Genomic DNA, 7,346 nt, shown 5'->3' with positions numbered 1-7,346 from the left:
AAAGAAAGAAAGAAAGAAAGAAAGAAAGAAAGAAAGAAAGAAAGAAAGAAAAAGAAAGGAAGGAAGGAAGGAAGGAAGGAAGGAAGGAAGGAAGGAAGGAAGGAAGAAAGAAAGAAAAAAGAAAGAAAGAAAGAAAGAAAGAAAGAAAGAAAGAAAGAAAGAAAGAAAGAAAGAAAGAAAAGAAAAGAAAAGAAAAGAAAAAAGAAAAGGAAAAGAAAAGAAAAGAAAAAATTGAGGAAGTCAGAAAGAGATGGAAAAAAATTCCATGCTAATGGAGTAGAAAATAAACATTGTGAAATGTCTATGCTGCCCAGAGCAATCTATGCTCTATTCAAAGAAATCCCTATCAAAATACACATCAACATTTTTCTCACAGCTGGAACAAACAATCTTAAAATTTTATGGAACCCAAAAAGACCCCAAATCGCCAGGGGAATGTTGAAAAAGAAAACCAAAGCTGGGGGTATCACAATGCCTGACTTCAAGCTATATTACAAAGCTGTAATCATCAAGACAGCATAGTATCAGCACAAAAACAGACACGTAAATCAATGGAACAGAATAGAGACCCCAGAAATGGACCCTCAACTCTATGGTCAACTAATCTTTGACAAAGCAGGAAAGAACATCCAAGGGAAAAAAGACAGTCTTTTCAATAAATTATGCTGGGAACATTGGACAGCCACATTCAGAAGAATGAAACTGGACCATTCCCTTACACCATACACAAATATAAACTCAAAATGGATGAAAGATCTAAATGTAAGGCAGCAATCCATCAAAATCCTAGAGGAGAACACAGGCAGTAACCTCTTCAACCTTGGCCACATCACCTTTTTCCAAGACACGTTTCTAAAGGCAAGGGAAACAAAAGCAAAAATGAGCTATTGGGACTTCATCAAGATACAAAGCTTCTGCATGACAAGGGAACTACAAGGCAACCCATGGAATGGGAGAAGATATTTGCAAATGACATAACATATAAAGGGCTGGTATCCAAGATCTATAAAGAACTCCTCAAATTCAACACACAGAAAACAAATAATCCAGTCAAGAAATGGGCAGAAGACATGAACAGACACTTCTCCAAAGAAGACATACAAATGACTAACAGACACATGAAAAAATGCTCCACAGCATTTGCCATGAGGGAAATACAAATCAAAACCACAATGAGATAACACCTCACACCAGTCAGAAAGGCTAAAATTAACAAGTCAGGAAACAACACATGTTGGCGAGGATGTGGAGAACGGAACCCTCCTACACTATTGGTGGGAATGCAAGCTGGTACAGCCACTCTGGAAAACAGTATGGAGGTTCCTCAAGACGTTAAAAATAGACCTACCCTATGACCCAGCAATTGCACTACTAGGTATTTAACCAAAGGATACAAACATAGTGATTCCAAGGGCCACATGCTCCTCAATGTTTATAGCAGCAACGTCCACAATAGCCACACTATGAAAAGAGCACAGATGTCCATCGACAGATGAATGGATAAAGAAGATGTGAGATAGATAGATAGATAGATAGATAGATAGATAGATAGATAGATAGATACACACACACACACACACACACACACACACACACACACACACACACACAATGGAATATTACTCGGCCATCAAAAAGAATGAAATCTTACCATTTGCAATGACAAGGATGGAACTAGGGGGTATTATGCTAAGTGAAATAAGTCAGTCAGAGAAAGACAAATATCATATGATTTCACTCATATGTGGAATTTAAGAAATAAAACAGATGAACATAGGGGAAGGGAAGGAAAAAAAAAGACAAAAACAGAGAGGGAGACAAACTGTAAGAAACTCTTAACCATAGGAAACAAACTGAGAGTTGCTGGAAGGGAGGTGGGTGGGGGGATGGGGTAACTGGGGGATGGGCACTAAGGAGGGCACAGGATGTAATGAGCCCTAGGTGTTATATGAAATTGATAAATCACTAAATTACCTTTAAAATTAATAATACAAATATAACAATAAAAATTTTTAAAGTAAAAAAATAAAATTAATAGACTATATGTTAATTAATTGAATTTAAATTTAAAAATGATGACATGCCACTGATTGTAAGATGTATCCCCATTTAAGAAATGTTAAATGTGGAAGTCGGTATATGTCTTGTAATCTATTAAATATGATAAATGACTTTTGGTGAATCACTTAACATTTCTGGAGCTTTGTTTGCTCACTTATAAACAGCTACACCATTCATTCATCCTACCACATCTATTAAACGCCAACTCTGGGATAGGACTTGACTTCAGCACTGAGCATACAGTGGTGTGCTGATGTCCCGCCTTTGTGGGCTTTTGTTCTGTTCTGCAGGATTTCTGATGGTCTTTGCTGTACTAAAATTCTGTGAGTCAGTAATTTTATGACCGGATGAGTTACAGAATGAAAACAGAGAACAAAAAAGAAGTCAGGAACCTGGGGCTCTGATCTAGGGCTGCCCTTTAATAGGGTAGGTGATCCCACTCAGCCTTAGTTTGTCCATGTATTAAGTGGGGTTATTATTGTCTGTTCTGTCTAGATCTGTTAAATCAAGAAGTAGCTATTTTTCCCATAGCACAATCCTTTGAAATATATGCAATGGGGGTGCCTGGGTAGCTCAGCTGATTAAGCATCCAACTCCTGATTTCGGCTCAGGTCATGATCTCAGGGTCCTGGGATCTAGCCCCTTGTTTGGCTCCTCACTCACCGGGGAGTCTGTTTCTCCCTTTCCCTCTGTCCCTCACCCCACTCATGCTCACTTGCTCTCTCTCTCTTTCTCAAACAAATGAATAGAATCTTTAAAAAAAAAAAAATGCAGGGCGCCTGGGTGGCTCAGTTGGTTAAGCGACTGCCTTTGGCTCAGGTCATGATCCTGGAGTCTGGGGATCGAGTCCCACATGGGGCTCCTTGCTCAGCAGGGAGTCTGCTTCTCCCTCTCCTGCTCCCCCCTCCTGTGCTCTCTCTCTCTCTCTCTCTCATTCTCTCTCTCAAATAAATAAATAAAATCTTTAAAAAAATGCATGAACAGTCAAAATAGCAAAGTAGTTGTGGAAACTGTGTCCACAACAACCTATTATTCTATTTTTCTTTTCTGCTCCTGGGTCAAGAAAGTTCCAGCTTTTGTCACCTTCAGGTATTAAGCAGTATCATTTTGTGCATATAAATGCCTAATCTAGACATTTTCTGTTGGACATATCAGACCTTTTCTATTGTCCAGTATGGAGCTTCTTGCTCCCCAGTGGACAGCCTACTGTGGCCTAGTGCCTCATCTTTGCCTGGCAAACACAGCTGCCGGGGGGTGAGAGAGTAGGAAGTGAGGCTGGGGTGCTGGTTCCTGAGTTTTTCAGGGCAAGGCTATGTAAGTGGTTCCAGTGGACTGGCTGTAAGCCATGCTAGAAAGAAAGCCAGCGTGGAGCTGAGTTAATCCCGTACAGTCTGGCCACCTACAAGTGTGAGCAGGCCTCAATATCGAGAAGCTGAAGCTATTTTTAAAATTGTTTTGAATTTATTTTTTGTAGTTTCAATCTTTTTTTTGTTGAAATATAGTTAACATACAATATTCTATTAGTCTCAGGTGTACAACGTAGTGATGCAACAATTATATACATTATAAGATGCCCACTGGGGTAAGTGTAGTTACCATCTGTCACCATACAAAGTTATTACAGTATTATTGATGATATTCCCTATGCTGTACTCTTCATCCCTGTGACTTATCTATTTTATAAGTGGAAGTTTGTAGCTCTTAATCCCTAATTTACCCATTCCATCCTCCGCTGAGCTGAAGTTATTGCTGCATGCCCAGGGATCTATGGAAGACATAAATTATAGAAAGAAGGCCTCATTTGCAATAAGGAACTACAGTTGAGTGGACTTCAGCAATGACTGCGGGAGAATAAGGGATCTCAGAAGAATCTATGAAAGTACTCAAGAATCAGCTTTAAGCACCTGCCAGTCCCAGACAGTGCCGCCCTCTTACCAACCTGCCAGGCAAGAAAGAACTCTCCTACCCCCACTGTCTCAAACCCTTTCCTATTCTACTCAACCTTGGAGGGTCAGAAATCATCATAAGCAAGCTAGGAGGAGGGGGATAAAAGCTTAAAGTAGAGAAAAGAGGAACTGTGTCTGCATTTCCTCATCTTCCCACACTCAGAAAACGCTAATTAGAGAAGATTTAACTCTGGAACTAGACATCAAATTTCCGAATTGACACTGTATTTGGTAATGTAGAATGACCACAGAACTTGTATCACCTAAGAGAGATCAGAAAAGCTTTAATACTGTCCATGTTTCCATCTTGGAACAGGGAAAACTGGTCCCACTGAGCAAGTTAAGGAGACAGTGGAGAATGAAACAGTGGCTGTGCTTGCATCCTTCAAGTCATGCTCACTCCACATAGATGTGTGCAGGCCTGGCTGTCCCTTCAGGCTGTCACTTCACCTGGTCTGATGCAGTTTGTGATAGACTGATCTATAGATGTTCAAAAAAGGCTATCACTCAAGACTAACTCATTCTTGGAGAATATGATCCAAGACAAACATATGTTGCTATAATTTCTTCATTAAAGGTTATAAGTCCATGCTGTCCAATATAGTAGCCATTAGCCACATGTAGCAATAAGCATTTAAAGTGGGGCTAGTCCAAATTCAGATGATTTCTTAATTATACAATACACATCAGATTTCAAAGACTTGTACCAAAAAAACTCACTAATAATTTTATATTTATTACACTTTACAATTGTATATTATTTTGGATATACTGAGTTAAATAAAATATATTATTAAAATTACCTGTTGTTTGATGAATGGATAAAGATGTGGTATATATATATATATATATATATATATATATATACAATGAAATATTATACAGCCATCAAAAGGAATGAAATCTTGCCATTTGCAACGATGTGGTTGGAACTGGAAGGTGTTATGCTAAGCAAAATAAGTCAGTCAGAGGAAGACATGTATCATATGACCTCACTGATATGAGGAATTCTTAATCTCAGGAAACTGAGGGTTGCTGGAGTGGTGGGGGGTGAGAGGGATGGGGTGGCTGGGTGATAGACATTGGGGAGGGTATGTGCTATGGTGAGCACTGTGAATTGTGCAAGACTCTTGAATCACAGATCTGTACCTCTGAAACAAATAATACAATATATGTTAAAAAAAAAAAAGAAGAAGAAGATAGTAGGAGGGGAAGAATGAAGGGGGGGAAATCAGAGGAGGAGACAAATCATGAGAGACAATGGATCTGAAAAACAAACTGAGGGTTCTAGAGGGGAGGGGGTGGGGGGATGGGTTAGCCTGGTGATGGGTATTAAAGAGGGCACGTTCTGCATGGAGCACTGGGTGTTATGCACAAACAATGAATCATGGAACACTACATCAAAAACTAATGATGTAATGCATGGTGATTAACATAACAATAAAAATTTATAAAAAAGAATTGCTAGAAAAAAGAATTACCTGTTGTTTGGGGCGCCTGGGTATCTCAGTTGGTTAAGTGTCCAAGTCTGGATTTTGGCTCAGGTCATGGTCTCAGGGTTGTGAAATCAAGCCCCACATCAGGCTCCACACTCCGCCTGCTTGATTCTCTCTCTCTTGCTCTCGCTCTCGCTCTCTCCCCCTCTGCCCCTCCCCCCACTCATGTGCACACTCTCCTTCTCTCTCTCAAAAAAAATAAATAAATTACCTGTTGTTTTCTATCTTACTAGAAACTTTTAAATTGCACATAACTCACATTATATTTCTATTAGATATCACTGTCTTAGGCCATAAGCCTTTTAAGTCAAAGATCATATAGGACTGGGATATTTCCCCTTTGGAATGGTTCATTTCCATTTTGAATCATCCTAAAGAAGTCAGATCCTGGTAGATGGGCTAGAGTCTGGATTAAGAGAAGAAATGTCCTCCCCTCTTTGAACCAGAATAGGGATAGTGGGGCAGCTTGTGCGTTGGGTTGGGAAAGCACACTCAAGGGTACCTCCAATTGTGGGGAGGTAAACTGGCCCCTGAAACTCAGAGCATGCTGGAGGTGAAGCAGAGAAGCAACCAGTAGGAGAACCCATACAGGGAGGGCCCTGGGCCTGTGAAATCAGATCAGCCATATCTAATTTCCAGTTCTAAGCGTTTCTATAATTCTCTTCCTTTATCCCAAACTCCTTTTTTTTTTTTTCAAAGCAATTGCGTCTTTCTTTTTTTAAGATTTCCTTTATTTATTTATTTGACAGAGAGTGACACAGCAAGAGAGGGAACACAAGCAGGGGGGAGTGGGAGAGGGAGAAGCAGACTTCCTGCAGAGCAGGGAGCCCGATGATGCGGGGCTCGACCCCAGGACCCTGGGACCGTGACCTGAGCTGAAGGCAGACGCCCAACAACTGAGCCACCCAGACGCCCCATATCCCAAACTCCTTAGTAAAGTCTTATTAAAAGTGAGCCTGGGGCAGGGGAGGGAAGCTGAGGGGGGGATGCTGCTGTTCTCCCAGTGCCTCTTCTTAGTCTTAGAAGCAGTGATCTCATTTCTGGGAATCTATCAAATTCTCAATTGTGGGGAAAGCTTTATAAATAAAAAATATTCATTACTATTTATAATCTTAAGGGGCTCCTGGCTGGCTCAGTGGGAAGAGCATATGACTCTTGATCTCAGGGTCATGCGTTCAAGCCCCACACTGGGTGTAGAGATTACTAAAAAACGTAAATAAACCTTAAAAAAAGAGAAAAATACTGGAAACAGCATAAACACTCAAGAGGGAAAAACTATAAATTATGGATCACGCACTTCATACACCATCGTGGAGCTGCGTTTGTATTAATAAGGAAGATGAAAATATCATAATAATAAATTTTCAAAAAGGAATAAAGGTGGGGTGCCTGGGTAGCTCAGTCAGTTGAGTGATTTCAGCTCAGGTCATGATCTCAGGATTGTGAGATCGAGGCCCGCGATGGGCTTTGCGCTGGGCATGGAGTCTGCTTGAGATTCTCTCTCTCCCCCTACCCCTCACCAACTCACTCACTCACGCGCGCTTTCTCTCTCTCTCTCAAAAAAAAAAAAAGGAATACACAATTATATATGGAATTGGTGACAAAAAATATACCTCCCCCCCAAAAAAAACCCAAAATCTAGCCATAAAGACTAGAAAAAATGTTTGTAAAAAATGGAACCATGATTGTTTTAGTCAGGCTTCTCCACAGAAATGGAACAAATAGGAGATATATAGAGAGAATTGGCTCAGGCAATTGTGGAGGCTGGCGTGTCCAAGATTTGCAAGATAGGCTGGCCGGCTGGAGACTCAGAGAAGAGTTGATACTGCAGTTCAAGTGGGAA

This window comes from Callorhinus ursinus, unplaced genomic scaffold (assembly GCF_003265705.2).
Source record: "Callorhinus ursinus isolate GAN/ISIS: 27379988/994484 unplaced genomic scaffold, GSC_fseal_2.0 scaffold26, whole genome shotgun sequence".
NCBI classification, from domain to species: domain Eukaryota; kingdom Metazoa; phylum Chordata; class Mammalia; order Carnivora; family Otariidae; genus Callorhinus; species Callorhinus ursinus.
This window is presented reverse-complemented; position numbering follows the sequence as displayed.